We start from the raw sequence: 17,242 nt of genomic DNA, 5'->3' as shown, positions 1-17,242 counted from the left end.
TTGCTCTAACTATGTTCGCTTGACCCGTCCATTCTTGTATTTCGTGGTTCATCCATTGTCATGCATCCTCTTCGTTATCCCTCTTTGGTCGCAGTATTTTCTGATAATCTTCATCTGAAAAACTTTAAATTTCTCTTCTTCTCTTGCTGTTAATGTAAACGTTTCTGCAGCATATACTATTATTGGTCTTATGATCTTTTTGTAGATTTTTCTTTTTGTGTTTCGGCTGATCTTATCTCTAAACATTTTTTTATTTTTATAAAACGCTGTATTTCCCGCTTGAATTCTACTTTTCATCTCTACACTTTCATTTCTTATATTGACTAGTACTTCCAAATGTTTGAATGTTTCAATCTCTTCGAAACTATTGTCAGATACCGGGTCAGATTTATTGTCAGTTCTGGTAATTGTGTCTTCTTTTTCTCAATTACGTTCATGTATTTTGTTTTATTTTTATTTATTTACAGTCCTCTAATTTTGGCGTTGTTTTCTATTTCTTGGAAGGTATTCTTTAAAGCCTTTTGCCTGTTGCTACTATGGTTATATCGTCCGCATATCCTATTATTTGCAAAAAGTAAAAGATACTGCCGAACAGACAGCTAAATTGAAGTGGAAATGGGCTGGACATAACGAACGTCTTAAGGATGGCCGGTGGAATAAAGGAATCGGAAATTGGTGACCATATAAAGCCAACAGACCACGAGGAAGACCGCAAATGCACTGGACTGAAGGACCAATGTGAAAACGTCTTACAAACAACAAAGATGAATGAAGAAAATTAGGAATGGCCTATATTCGGCAATCCAACTAGAGAGAAGGGCTTAAAAAAATTATTTCACAGTATACGTTTTTTATTTAATGAAGACAATTTAGACGATGATTGTGAAGTTCTTTAACGATGATTGTATGATGATTGTGAAGCTCTTTAACGATATCTACAATTGATACGAAAGATTGGCTTCTCTCTATATTAATCGTCCAAACTACTAAGAATAATGAAAGAAATGTGAAGAGGTCAGTGGCTTTAATATGCAAACATTAATAGAATTAGATTCTATGTTTTTTTTTGTTTTATCGATTATGAGAAAGTATTCAATAACGTAAAACACGAACTACTGATAAAATATCTACAAGGGTTAAGGTTTAGAGGCCAAGGATATAAGAGTTATAGCCAATCTCTATTGGATCCAGACAGCAACACCACGTCTTCAAAATTTCAACAACATAGACAGTTTCTTAATGAAAAAGGAAGTAAAAGGGAGATTATAGGTAGAAATAGTAAACAGAAAGCTAATAATATTTGGTATCGAGTCTCTCGATAATGACGAGTAAGTAGATTGGGACCTAAGTGTCGTTTGACAGTTCCCATATTTCTGGAGAACAAGATACTGGTACGTGACGAGACCCCGAACTCGAACGAAACCATATACCTCTTGATAATGGCTTTAAAATGCGTGCCAAGACGTCGAGTTTTAAATTTTCAACACGGTTCTACGCGAGAATAATTATAGATAATAATTTGTATCATCCCGAGTGTCTAATGAAGCAGGGATGCAGGGAAGATTAACGAATTTGTCCTCCTAGGTCATGTATCTGTCAAGCCAATTCAACAAAGCGATAGCAGCTTTTTCTAGAAGATTTAATCTTTTACACATTTCGTAAAGCGCAGAGGATAGAAAACGATATTATTAAATCGTTTTCATTCATGGCCACCATAGTAGGTGCCACCTTTGTACGCAACCACTGCAGTGGTAAAAATTTAGGAGAAATTCTTTAGACTTTCTGAGTTTGAATTCATATCAGCCCAAGTGTCTGATGAAGCAGGGATACTGAAAAGAGTCATAACACTCTATTGATACCGATTCGAGCACGAAAAGTTAAACGAATTTGTCCTTTTAGGTCATATATTTGACCATTCAATTTAACAAAGCGACAACAGCTTTTGCTGAAAGGTTTAATGTTGTATATATATATATATATATATATATATATATATATATATATATATATATATATATATATATATATATATATATATATATATATATATATATATATATAGGCTCATTCTTTGGAAATTCCAATAAGACGTTTAAGTTCATAATTATTATCTGAAAATTTAGGATATGGGGCCCAATTAATTGATAAAATTTAGAGCTTTCTTGAGAATTCATTTAATATAGGGTTATGCAATCTCAAGGAAATAAATTGGAGGTTAAGTTTAGCAAATAAACAACTAGCTTTTTGTATTTAAAGATCATTTGCAGATACAAGATTCATCATAAAGCAAAAGTAATGGAATGACTACATGGGACATATATGAGACCATGTGAGAGTGGTCAAAATAACATAAGACAAATCACTAAGAGGTAAAAGGTAAAAGAAGTGTCGAATTACCGCACAAAAGATGAACAGATAAGTTTACATAGAGCTATTAGTACACCAATGAAAAACGTACAAGAAACTATACAAAATATACAAAATATACAAAATATACAAAATATACAAAATATACAAAATAGCATCGAAAATAACCAATTATAGACATGAAAATAAAATGGTACATCCCCATACTGAAAGAGTGTAAAGAACAGTAAAAGAAGAACTAGAACAACATGGTCAAGAAACAATAAATTCAAGGTAACAATAAATATTTTGCATTTAATTATTTTAATTGAATTCTAATTTTACTTAGATATTTCTTTGATTCTTCCTTTATTTTTAATATATGTATTGTTTATATAACATAAATCGTAGATAAATTTACCCAAACTGTTAAATAAAAAACCAAGTAAAGTACTAATTGACAGTGAATTTTCTTAAGAAACAATAATTATTTCTGCAAAGAAACTTAACCTCTGAAAGGTTAGCGTTAGTTAAGTTTATTATCAAGGTAACAAAGACAAGAACAATAAACAAACTAATCGGACTGCAAATAATGATAGATAGTGTGACTTCACGTGTAATTTGAATAGAAAAATGTACAGAAAAAAAGATAATTTTGTAAAAGGATATAAACCTAATCTATAGAAGAGAAACATAATAAATAAATATATGAATAATATATGAAAGATAGGTAATTAATAATTAAACATATATGTAGATAAGAATGTAGATTGAGCGAGAGAATACCAAAGGTAGTGCAAAATAAATAATAGCAAAAATATAAACCGCATTTGTTTTTCTTTTAGTTTTTTTCAAAAGAACAGTAGTAGGTTTTTTTAATTCTATCTAATAATATACTGAAGAGCAAGAGACTGAGACAATCTCCCTGATTTATTCCATTCCTTATTTTAGATTCATCCGTTTTTTTTCATTCATTTACATATATCCGTTCTCTTACAGATCCATAAATACCATTTGACCATTTGTATTATATTCGTTAGTATTTGTAGTGGTTTCAAGCCGTTCTAATTATACCCTATGTCTACCCCTAGTAGACCCTTAAAATTTATTTTCTGCAACTCATCATCATTAATCTTTCTAGAGTTAGTCCCGCAGTATTGCAGAATCGGCAGCTCTGATCAGTCTTCTCCCCATGGTTTGATCCAGGAATTTATTTGGCATGGCGTTGACTGTTTTCACGCCGCAGGCACCATTAAGTTTTTTAATGGACCTGGTCATCAGCAACAATAAAACTAGAGACGTCCAACTGCTTATCAACAATACACCAGTGGACCGAGTAAAACAGTTTACCTATCTTGGAACAATAGTAAACGAACAATGGGATCACTCAGAAGAAGTAAAATCTATAATAGAGAAGGTTAGGAGTGCATTTAACAACATGGTCAAACTCTTTATAAGCCACAACCTTAATCTGGAGATAAAATTAAGGCTCCTACGATGATATATCTTCCCGATATTATACTACGGAGTTGAATCCTGGACACTCACTGAAGCGATGGAGAAAAAACTTGAAGCCTTTGAGGTGTGGCTATACAGAAGAATCCTAAGGATATCATGTACGGACAAGATAACCAACGAGGCTATACTACGAAGAATAAGGAAAGAAAGAGAAATGAGAAGACACCTAATGAGAAACGTCACTAAATACAGATTACTAAAAATAATCCTTCAAGACGAAGTATTTGGAAAGCAAGGAATCGGGAGAAGAAGAATATTATGCTTAAAAAACCTGAGGAAATGGTTCTGCATAACAGGCACCGAATAGGCACCAAAAGAAGAAGAATGGATCTGGCCTTTAACGTCCATGCTTTCATTGCATATTAGCGAACAGTCCAAACGTAACATTTCAGCATCCTGTATCTAAGGTTGAAATCCAACTTGCGATTAGTCAGAAATTTCAGTTTTAATTTTAAAATTATCGTTTAGCAGACAACTAAAGTATTTAAACTGCCTGACTTACTCAATTTCTTCTCCAGCTACATATATCTTTGCATTTGGGTAATTGTTTCTACCTATAATGATTATTTTAGTCTTCTTGATATTTATTTTAAAACCCAAAGCTTTTGTTGCAAGAGTTAGATCATTTAAAAGACATTGATAATCTTCATTGTTGTCTGCACTATCGCTGTTTTGTTGGCATACCTAATATTGGTAATAAATATGCTGTTTACTTTAATAATACCCTTATTAGAATCTGCCACTACCACTGCAAATACTTTTTCTACTTATTATCTAAGTTAAACAAAATTGGAGAAAGTATACAACCTTGCCTTACTCCATTTTTTATTGTGAAATCTTCAGTTTCGTCGAAAGTTTTGGGACGTACTGTTCTAATACAGATTGGCAATTAATTCTGTATCCTTGACATTCAATCCCAACTCTTGTAGAAATTTTGTCATAAGTTCGTGTTTTACCGAACTTTATGAAAATTGCATATTTGTTGCATGTTTTACATATGCTTTTTTACCGTTTTTACATATTATTCAGAAAAATTAACAAATTTTAATAGATTTTCGTTCAAAAATTACAGAACGAGACAAAAAATTTTTACAAAAAACTACCGTTTCTACATACTAAATAAAAGCACTTTGCGCAAAAATTACGTAGATAATGTTTATTCATACAATTACAGTTACAATTTTATTGTTTGTAAACGAAACTTTAATGAATTTTTTTCTTTTTGAAACTGTACCTACTAAAAAAATTTTACTTATGTAAATTATGAAACAAATGTAACTATGTATTTTAAAAAAAATATGGTTATTTACTGCTAATAGAAATGGCCAAAATATTAAATGTTCTTTTCAGTGTCATTTTCAAAAAACATCATTTTTTGATCTAAATAATTCTGTATTCATGTTTGCATACTAAAGATCGCCTTTCTTGTCCCAAGTTCATTTTTAAAACCAAACTGACTCCAACCACTGACCTCTTCACATTTCTTAAATAATCTTCTTTGGAGTATTCTCAAGAAAACTTTTAAAAAGTGGCTCATTAGGCTTATTAACCTACTGTTAGAGCTTCACTATAATGTTTAGATTTTCTTCATTAAGTAACTTGATTGTTTCTGAATACATATCATTTGATCCTTAAGCTTTGTTACTTTTTATTAGTTTGATAGCCTGTACAATCTCATCTTACAAAATATTTGGGCCATTCAAATGGTCTCCCAATTTTGGCGGCTTTTGTGTTTTGTGATCGTTGAAAAAATCAGCTATGTTACTTTTCTACTTATTAAGTATATCGCGAGGGTCCATTATTAGTTCATCTTGATCACTATGTATACTAATGACTTTTTTTTCCTGCAATTTTCCTAATTTTCTTGTGGAGATTAAAGCAGTTGCCGAGTTTATATAGGTTTTCCGTTTCAGTGTAAAGTGTAGTCATCCAGATCTCCTTCGCCGATATAATTTTTTTACGAATTTTTCTGTGTATATACCCTACTTGGTCCTGCCTGATCTAACATTGTCTCCATTGTTCCATCACTTATAATATTTTTTTTATCATCTACTCGTTCTTGGTAGTAATTTATTTTGGAGAAAAAAGTATTCTTCACATCATCAATTAATTATTTTATCGCGGTCCATAAATTTTCAACATCATTCACGGTTGTCATATCAGAGAACAAATTGTTTATTTCTTCTCTCTATGCTTCTCCTGTGTCGTTGTGTGATGACGATAGAGAGTCAATTGGAGACATATCTAGTAAAATGTAAGACAAATAACCAAATGAAAAATATGTGAAAGTGAAGTAGTAAATATGCAAAGTTTGAAAGAAGCCAAAACTCGGAGGCGAACGGCTTGAATCTACGGCAGAAACTACAGATCAATTTGGCCTGTAGCGTTATTAGAAGAAGAAAAACAGTCCCCAAAGTAAGAAACGTTACTTAGTAAGTAGTAAAGTTGTAATCACAAACAACATTGATGATTATAGCACTAAATAGACAGGTCATTGCAGATAAGACCTATATCCAAAAATAGTTACAATTTTATATACAATACAATTTTATACAGTGTGTCCGCAAAGTATGGAATAAATTCGATATTTCCTAAATGAAAAGTCTTTTTAAAAAAATCTAAATCACGTCTATTTTTAAATTTAATGTTCATTTCATAATTTTACAATAAAATTTCGTTATACAAGGTGATACACATTACAGTGATGACGTCATCGGCTCTTTTTAAATGTATCACCCTATATTTTAGGACATTTTTAGATCGATAAAAATGAGCTGATTTCAAAAAAGTATAATACTCGTGTCTAATGAATATAATTTGAAAGATATGCGCTTAGAAAATAAATTATTTATTATCAATTGCAAAAAAGTAGCCTACTTCTAGTTTTTGGTAAACTGTAATTATTTTTAGTAACGTTCAATAACAATTAAGTAGTACAATAATTGTATTCATTCGTGAATGTTCTGTATTATTGCTTAGAATTAATTTTAAGTAAAAATGAATTTGAGTGTAAAGCAAAGAATTGAAGTACTTATGATGATTGGATATGGAGACAAATCGCAAACTCAGATGGAAGTGTGTAATTTATTTAACGATAAATATCCAGAAATACCCATCACGCAGTCAACAGTAAGTAACATTGAAAAGAAATTTCGAGAAAGTGGAAGGATTGAAAATGCACGCAAATCAGGTCGTCCCTCTGTAAATTATGTTACATTAGACGTTCTACTTGCTTTTGAAGAAGATGCGCACACTTCTGTTCGTAAGGTTAGTAGTGATCTCGATGTTTGCAAAACAACGGTACACAAAGTACGTAAAAGTAAGTAAAGTAAGTAAAATGCACAGTTGTACAGGAAGTAAACGAGGATGATCCAGATAAAAGAATACAATTTTGCGAAATAATGATGGATAACAGCCACCGAAACCCTCTCTTGGTTCAAAATATTATTTTTTCTGATGAGGCTACATTTAAATTAAATTGAGAGGTCAACCGTCAGAATTGTAGATGCTGGGCAAAAGAAAACTCCAACTGGATGCGGGAACATCATACACAATTCCAGCAAAAGGTAAACGTATGGGCTGGCATTGTAAGAAATAAAATCATTGGACCCTACTATTTCGAAGCTAATTTAAACGGGCCAGCATACCTTCAGTTTTTAAGTAGGTATCTCGTACTTACTTTAGTTAATTTATTCCACAGTACAATTAATCTTAGAGGTTTTGATAAAAGTTTATGGTTTCAACAGGATGGTGCACCTCCGCATTATTCTTTAGATGTTAGAAGGTACCTAAATGAATTTTTTCCGAACAGGTTGATTGGAAGACGTGGATATATTGAATGGCCAGCGAGGTCGCCAGACCTCAATCCTTTGGATTATTTTATGTAGAGTCGTTTAAAGAATGTTGTTTATAAAACGAAATCTGCAAATATTGGAGACTTAAAAACAAGAATTCGTAAACAAATAAACAATATTTCTCAAGAAAGCATAAACAAGGTTCTATAAGAATTTGTACAACGTTTGGGTTACTGCCAAATACAACAAGGGCTACAATTCGAACATTTAAGATTAAGTCATGTATTAATTACTGGATTACTTTCAAGTTATTTATTATAATTTTTTTATAATTTATTAATATTATAAATCAATAAAAATTAATGTTCTAAGCGCACATCTTTCAAATTATATTCGTTAGACCCCCAGTATTATACTTTTTTGGAATCAGATCATTTTTATCGATCTAAAAATGTAATAAAATACAGGGTGTTACATTTAAAAAAAAGAGCCGATGATGGCATCACTGTAATGTGTATCACCTTATATAATGAAATTTTATTGTAAAATCGTATATTGTAAATATTTAAAAATCGACGTGTTTTAGATGTTATTAATAAGACTTTTCATTTAGAAAATATCGAATTTATTCCATACTTTAAGGACACACTGTATAATACACTCCTTATACAATATTGGATGAATAGAGCACAAAATTAAAAACAAATAATTTAAATAAAATGAAACAGCTGGTAACAATATAAATTACCCGATATAAAAAAAACTACAATAAAACTGAAACATCTATTGCATAGCTAATTATTCAGAAGATAGGTACATTGCATTTTTACCACGATTTATCCACTACAACTTTTTCCATTCACCTGTCAACGCAGATAAATATATAGCATTTATGTCACGTTTTGAAGTTGTTTAAATGATTTTATATCAATTACTGTTACAGTTAAGTTTATGATATTCGTGTTCTATTCTAATTATTTAAATTTTTGTTGTAAATTGATAATTACGTGTACAATATTTTATAATCAGCGAGAGCTAATAGATTTTCTGTTGCAAAAAAATAAGTTTTATATCTTAGACAACATCCTGGTATTTGTAGCATTAATAAATTATGAAAAGAAAAATAATGCACTGTAAAATAAGATAGTTTATTAGGATTGCGATTGAATTTTTGAACAGTCAATTTTGACATTCTAAAAGTATGCTATCACAAATTCTATAATAAAGCATCCATAAAAATCTATTAAAAAGCGATATGGGCCAATCATTAACAAGAATTTTAAATAGTTTATTTAACCGAAGCAAAATATAATGAGCTGACAACAAAGATCCACACAAACATTAAATATTACAACTCTCTAAAATTGGATAGAAAACTATCTGAGAAAATCAAAAAGGAAATGGAGCTATAACAGACAGAACAGAACAAAAAGGTAGAAAAGCACCCAAAACGCATTCAAGACTTCTTCTTGCGATGCTTAACTGTTCCGAATACTGGCGATCATCGTAACAATTTTGACTTTCTCTACAGCTGCTCGAAACAGGCCTGCGCTCGACAAATTAAACCAAATTGTTAGGGTATTGATCCAGGAAATAAGCCATCTTGCTGGACCTCTATTATCAAACACTTTTCCTTCAATAACCAATTAAAGTAAACCATATTTATAATTATTTCTCATAATATAACAAAAGTACTCCAATTTTTTTATCGCGATGAGCACTTCGCATTCTTTACCCATTCTGCAGAGAATATAATTCGTCATTCGATTAGCCCATGAGATCCTTAGTATCCGTTTATAGCACCACATCTTGAAAGCCTTGAAAGAAACTCTTGTCAAAAATAGAACTCATTTTAATAAATTCTCACCTGGCCTTTGCCATGCGTTGTTTTATCTCTACAGAATGGTCCCATCTATTATTAACATTGGTATTCAGATATATATAGCTCCCAACTTTTTTAATTTGTGATTTTTTTCTATGAATAAGTATTTATTTTGAGTTTTTTTTAAACTTGGTTATTTCCCTACATTTTTTTCGTTCCCTTGCGTTTTCTCTCCATTCTCTTACGCCTATTTCTCACATGTCTTGTCATTTTTCCCTTCTTCAGTACCATTTCAACATTTTGGTTTTCTGGCATTCGTATAATGTGACCAACCCATCTAGCCCTTTGGGCTTGTATTTTTGCCGTAATTATTGGTTTTTCATACATTATCGTTATTTCTTTAATTGTTCATCTTAATTTGAAAATTTTCATTTAATTTTCATAATCAATATGACAAATAGAAGACACAGATCAATTATTTTAATTAGGTAAAGAAAATTTAATTTCTTCACAAGGATAGCCTAATATAATATACGTTCTCCAGTATCTGCAAAAAAATCTCCTTCAAATCTTACAGAAGTAATTGGCTGCTAAAAATTATTTATTGGGACTTATTTTAGTTTTTATCCAAAAAGAAATATAATAATAAAATTTCCATGCTAAATAATTTGCATCTATATTTGCTTATATTTATGTTAGTTGTTATTGTCTTATAAAACATATCGATCAAAGTTCATACATAATTTTGTTTTTTACAACTTTTTCAAAAATATTTGTGAAAGAACGTATTTTAAGCAAAAAATTCTCATAAAATTTCAAAAATTTAGTGCGTTAATTTTTAATTATCTAGAGGTTGGAAAGTCTACAGAAAGCGTGTTTTTAATCCCATGTATTTAAATCGTAATTTGAGTCATTATCAGTAGTAATATCCCTAGGACATTGATAACAGACGAGATAATTTCATGACAATCGAAAGCTCGTTCCTTGGTAACAGCACAAAGCCGAAGGCTGAGTGCTGTTACCAAGCAACGAGCTTGAGAAATTTGTCATGAAATTATGAGGCATTCATCAATGTCCGAGGGATATTCGGCGGATAATTTTTTGAAAAAAAAAATCATAACTCAACATAACGAAACATTTATTTATTAAAAGTACAGTTAGTGAAAGTACAATTATTAAAATTTAAGTTAACATTAGATTCGTTGCTGTTCTCTACTATAGAAGATCTATTGCCACGCATAATATTTATACTTTGAACATTCTCATTGCCGAAACGTGACATTTTGAAATTTATTTGGATGAAGTTGTCAAACTCGATCGTGTTGTCATAGGGATTGAAAATTGCACTGAATGTATTTATCAGTCTAATGTTGAGATGATTGGGTGAAATTGTTCTACATGGCACAAAATGACGAAATTTGAATGGTTGTTAGAACAGTCGAAAAATTATCATTGTAATTGACTCGACAATCAACAAAAGTTTTCTAAAATCATGTCAGATCAATGCGACAGCTAATATTCTGCCGAATATTCGTTTCTGCGGTAAAGGTTCATTTTATTTATTGACAATGTAAATACCAAAATTTTGTAAATTAAGATTGACGAATATCATCGTAGTTTTCGAGAATAGCATACACAACGTCCACAAAAAATTTAATATGTAAAAAACATAACAAGCAATCTGATTGTTAAAAATCTTACGGTGCTTGAAAAGAGTATTGATCCTCTCAAAACTGTCGAGCTAGAACCCTAACCCTACCTCCCCTGAAGAGATAAAACAATTGATCAAGATGACCAACGCAAAGAAAGCACCAGGACCGGACAACATCACAAACCTGCGAGCGAAAAGATAGTATATATCTCCAACATTATCAATAATATGCTAAAATTAAGATATTTCCCAGATAAATGGAAAGAGGCTCATGTTATGATGATTGGAAAACTGGGAGAAAACGGGATCTTTCTACAAAATTACAGGCCTATAAGCTTATTATCATCAATAAGCAAAATGGCAGAAAAAGTGATACTAAGCAGGCAGAAAGAGGAATCCGTATCAATACCTGAAGCACAGTTTGGATTCAAGATTTGGATTGATTGAAGGGCTTCAATGAAAATATGTATACGGCTGCTGCCTTTCTAGATGCCAGTAAAGCCTTTGACAGAGTATGGCATGAAGGCTTTTTGTACAAAATGAACGATCATGGATACAGTGAGGCGATGACATGTCTTCTTGCATCGTACCTAGCCAACAGGAGGTTCAGAGTCAGGATAGGTTCAACCCTGCCCAGGGCCGGAATCATGGAGGCTGGAGTGCCGCAGGGATTGGTGCTATCGCCTTATCTGTACACCATCTACATAGCCGACACTCCAAAAGATCCCAGATGGTTATTGAGTTTATTCGCAGACGACACTGCAATATAAACCTGTAGTACAGATTCAGTCCTAACTACAAGTTACCTACAAAGAACTCTAAATAGCATACAAGCCTAGTGCATAAGATGGAAAGTAGCAATAAAACCAGAAAAAACACAGGCATGTACCAACATCCAGATATACTCAGTTCTCCAAGTGAGCAGTCTGTGTCATTCCATTACTACTGCTTTTTTGTCTATCTTCAAATACTTCAATTTCAGAAATGACTATACTGTCGTGCCACTCTTTAGAAAGAGTGGCACGACATATATCTATATTTGTTTCTTCTTTCTGTAACTTCAATTTAACTTTATCTAACGTAGGAACTGTTTGATTTTCATAAAGAGAATATATTTTTCTTATAATATCTCGTTGAGTACTGTCCACATGATGAGACTGAAATCACTATGTTTTTGTGTCTGGTTTATGGTCCTTTGCTTTCAATATCCTTTATCGACGATATTGGCGTTTTTTTTAAGTAAACACGTTTCTTTCACAGCATCTTGTTTGATTAGGATTTATTTCAAGATTGGATTTTGTAAAATGTAGTGTATGTACATTATTAGTAATATAGTTAATATTTTTTGTTTACTGTTAAGTATACATGAATTTTTTTATTTACCTGCTATTCTCGGGGACGAATTGATGATTTATGTTTCCTCAACTAAGAAATTAACCCAATTGGTATTTATTTTGATTATGATTTTTGTTAAAGCTGTTTAAGTTATTTGTCAAATCTAAAAAATTGAATATTAAGTTCTCGAAAAAACTATACTACTCCATTTAAATGGATGGTATTTACACCTAGGGGCACTCAGAATATAGCCTTTGTTCTTTGATGTTTTTTATATATTTACGAAATTTCTCGTCAATCAATAATGTACTTTAGAATTCTGAGAAAAAACCGTAAAAGATTTTATCAAAGAAATAATTTAGTCTTAAAGGAGGATCTTTTATATTTTCTCGCCTCATTATCCTCTTCGCATCCGACAGTGGTTAAATAAATTTCCAAATCGACGGATTCACAGAAGGCTAGGAAAAGCATTTTTTGTTTTTTTTTCATACGGTTTTCATTATAATTACGGCTTCTTCGGGAAAAACAGGTTGAACAAATTTAAGCTAATTGGCGGATTAATCTTAAATTTTGAGTTTGTTTAGCATCACAAGATCAAAGTTTTGACGCAATATTAAAGCTGCTCGTTGATTTTTACTAGACTAAAAAATAATTAATCACATTGCCTTAATTTGCAATTTTCGCAGCAACGAATGAATTTTACAATTGTTAGAATATGTTATTTGGAAGCTTTTTTTAATACTTTAAAAGACAAAACGTGGGAATTTTATTTTGGACATTTATGTTTTAAATAGTGAGTACAAAATTCGAAAAACTTTAATTTTTTACACTTAATTGTCAATAACTAAAAAAAAGAAACACCGAGTTCTCTGCGAAAAACACGTAAGTTTTTAATTCGAGAGATATATTAATTAAAATAACAAAATGCGATGTGAAAACTACAGAGGTACTGTTTTGCTACAAGTAGTTTACAAAATCTTAACATAAATTATAAGAAAAAAATATTGGGCGAATATCAGGCAAAATTTATAAACAATAGGTCGATGACAGACCAATATTTGCGCTCAGGGTGATCCAGACTACATGCTATAACAAACAGGGTGAAATATTAACCAACAGGACTGAATTCTTAAAAAACTGTAGAAGATTTCGTTCAAGAACTATATATATAAAAAAGGCAACTGGAAAACTCAAGATTCTGAACTAATGCCCGATATAGCGCTTAGTGAAACCAGACAAGCAATGGATAAGATGAAAGACAATAAATTATCAGGTGATGATAGACTAGTTATCGAATCCCTCAAGAACAGGGGCTATACTCTGATCCTTAAAATACAAGAATTTTTTAATTTATGCTTACAAGAATAGTTGATAAATAGAATTTATCAAGCTACTTACGAGAATAGCGGTTTTAGGAGGAAGCCGGGGGGTAAAAGTAGTAAATGTTTTTGCATCTTTTTTGGGGTCAAAAAATTAACATTTTCAGCTGGTTCGTATGATTTTTGGAGGTTCAGTGACATTGTCGGCTCTGACGGCTGGCGTATAAATCTCTCTTTGAATGTAGTTCTCTTCCAATTGCTTCCATCTTTCTCTATCTCGCGCCAATCTAATCCACCGTTTGCCTGCCACTGCTCTTATGTCATCTACCCATCTTGTTTGAGGTCTTCCCAAGCTTCTTGTTGTCGTCCTTGGTATCCATTCTAGAATTCTCCGTGTCCACATTTTGTCATTATATCGGGCTACGTGACCTGCTCAGCGCCATTTCATTTTTGTAATTTCTTCCACAATATCCCTAATCTTTGTTCTACGTCTTATCTCGGTGTTTCTAATCTTGTCTCTCAGTTATATTCCAAGCATGATTCGTTCCATAGCTCTTTGCGTTGTTTCTAATTTTTTAGCAGAATTTTTGGTAAGGGCTACTGTCTCCAAGCCAAGGTAGTATGCATGTGTTATACACCTTTTTCTTTAAGTTTACAGAAATGGAGGTATTTTTCAAGATATATGCTAGTTTTCCGAAAGTGCCCCATGCCAGTTGTGTTTTGCTTTTAATTTCAGCATCTTGATTTGGTTTTCCTAGTTTGATGACATGACCTAGATATACATAATGTGCCACATTTTCTATGGTATGATTTTGTATTGTTATATTTGTCTGGTCTCGGCTCAGTATTTTTGTTTTGCTGTAGTTCATTTTTAAGCCTACCGCTCCTGAAACTGCATTTAATTGTTGTTATATGGCGTATAAATAAATCAATTTGTTTATAACAAAACTAAAGCATCTTTCCGATGCGTTATTTAGGAGCCTCTATTCAAATTACATCGGATTAAAAAAAGAATGATGGCAATCGCTTAATTGAAAGATAAAAAAAATGCTTTTTTTTACGTATACCGATTTTGAACTTCGAAATTGAATTTTCGTCAACCTAATTTTTTTGGTATTTTTCACATACAATACCGATGGTTTTTATAATTATAATATATGTTATAAATATCTTAAATACATAAAAAAATTATCGAGAAAGAGCTCCGAAAGAAAAAGGTAATAGTTTAAAGGTTATCATCCTATTGTTTATAACTTCGTCGCAAATACCAGTCACTTTTTTTCTTTTAAAAGAAGCATCTTGCAAAGTTTTTTCTAGCACCGTCTTTTAAATTTAATTTGAGCCAATAATTTTCAAGATATTCTATTTGTTTATAAGCCAAAATATTGTTTATAAGTTTAAAATATTCCTGAGGCTGCCCAAATAATCTGATTGTAATTCTATTAAATATTTAGATGCCAAAAAATTGGCAAACTGGTGTAAGATTTTAAAAAAATTCAATATTCATGAGGATAGATCAATTATTATTACTACTGAAATTATTACATAATTTTTTCTGCAAAAATCCAAATTCCACTTCTCACAATAAATCAGGATAAGACAAAGTACATAATAATGGGAGAAACAGATAAAAAAAGAAGACAATTTCACATTAGAAGTACATGAAGAAAACACATGCATGTTAAAACGAGTTTCAGAAAACACTTATCTGGATATAAAATATATGAAAGGGGACATGAGAATAGCAAAAGAAAACAAAAAGTATAAAGTTTTGCGAGCATACATGAGATCCAAATTTGTCTGAAGAAAAACAAAAATTTTAATTTTTAGAACAATTCTCGACCTATGAATGTGAAATATGATGGAATTACTAAATATGCTGTTAAAAAGATAGGAGAGGAAAATAGGAAAAGCAATATATGGAGGTGTGAAAATAAAAGGTAAAGAGCCAAAAATAACGACAGTTATCGAAGCGCAGAGAATAGGATATTAAGGACACATTGAAAGAATGGTATAGGATGGAATATTGAAAACGATATTCTCACGAAAGCCAATACGAAAGCGTATAAAAAGACTAAAAAAAAGTAATATTGAGAATTGGAAAGCAAAAGCATTGAACAGAAATGGAACAGGGAGTGAAGAAATGTATAGAAATACTATAAAAATTATTAAATTTTATATAATTAAATTAAAATGTAAACAGTAATTGTATAATAATGTAATAATGTAAACATATTACCTAAAAAACTTGTTCTTGTTAAATTTTAAAAACATTTACTATCTTTAATGGAAAGTAATCACATTTAATTCTTAGAAAAATGTTTAATAATCTTGAATAATAGCAATTTTGTATAACAAATACAAAATTTGGTAAATTTTAGATATGTAAATACACATGAGAAAATGAATATAGAATTCAACGGAATGATTCATGTATAATTCTGCGAGAAACAGATGGCAAAAAGAATAAAAATCAAAGAAGTGACTATAATTCTGTTAAATAAAATTGTCTGCGTCTCAAATTCTTCAGCAGAATGTAGTAAAATCTGGTTCACAGTATTAAAACAAGAAGTCAATAAAAAGAAAACATTACGGTTAGTAAATCAATAAAATATCGATGATACATCGATATTTTAAAGTTGCAAACATATAAAATTAGAGTTTGATGTTCACATTGAGGGTAAACTACATGTAAGACTAAATACTTACCATCATAAGTTTTGTTCCTAGTTTTTTCTCATGATTTACAATAAAATTACCAACCAGAGAATTTTAAAAATAACATGCTATGATTTAAAATCCATTTTATGTAATCGAATGAAATATTCTTCAATAAAGTCGTTCCATGAACGCACCTCAAAAATAATATCATCTTAAAGTCATCTCCTTAAAATGTATAATGTCTGAATAAATTGTCAATATGAATGAGGCAGATAAAATTAAATTATTGGAAGAATTTTTTTATTATCAAGTAACAAAAGAAGAGAATTTTTTAGACTTTTCAAAAAGTATTAAATTAAGATACCATTGGAGTGGAAATTAAATGATCTTTAAAATTATGAGTTACTTGACTCATTTTCTAATTTAAAATTATATGGGTAAAATTTACACAGTTGGAGAATTTGAAAACATTCCTTCTCCATCTGTGGGTTTTCATTCTCACCATATATATTATAATATACTATATATAAAAGCATTTGTCAAAATAAAATAACAAACCACAAAAATTGTTTATACTAAATATTGTTTATTATTTTTTTCACCTTATTTGATTATACTTTCTGAAACAACCAGTTTTTTGATCTCATTTGTTTTCATTTAAATTTAAAAATTGTTTTATTTACAATAAATTGCATTTCTTACCCTTAATATTGTTCTGAAACTATTTTCTTGTTTCATCTTAATGTAATTACTATTTTTATTGGGAATAAGCTACAATTTAAGTTTAAAACAAGTT

The 17,242-nt window shown here is 30.8% G+C and overlaps 1 protein-coding gene across 1 annotated transcript in view; it reads right to left on the bottom strand.

Moving 5' to 3' along the window:
- The window catches only part of LOC140432843 (aromatic-L-amino-acid decarboxylase-like), a 47,270-nt gene that overhangs the window by 29,212 nt on the left and 816 nt on the right, over positions 1–17,242 (bottom strand). The window lies entirely within an intron of this gene.

The sequence above is a fragment of the Diabrotica undecimpunctata genome, chromosome 1, assembly GCF_040954645.1.
Source record: "Diabrotica undecimpunctata isolate CICGRU chromosome 1, icDiaUnde3, whole genome shotgun sequence".
Taxonomy (NCBI): Eukaryota; Metazoa; Arthropoda; class Insecta; order Coleoptera; family Chrysomelidae; genus Diabrotica; species Diabrotica undecimpunctata.
Note: the sequence above shows the minus strand (reverse complement) of the source record. Positions and strands in the feature narration are given on the sequence as shown.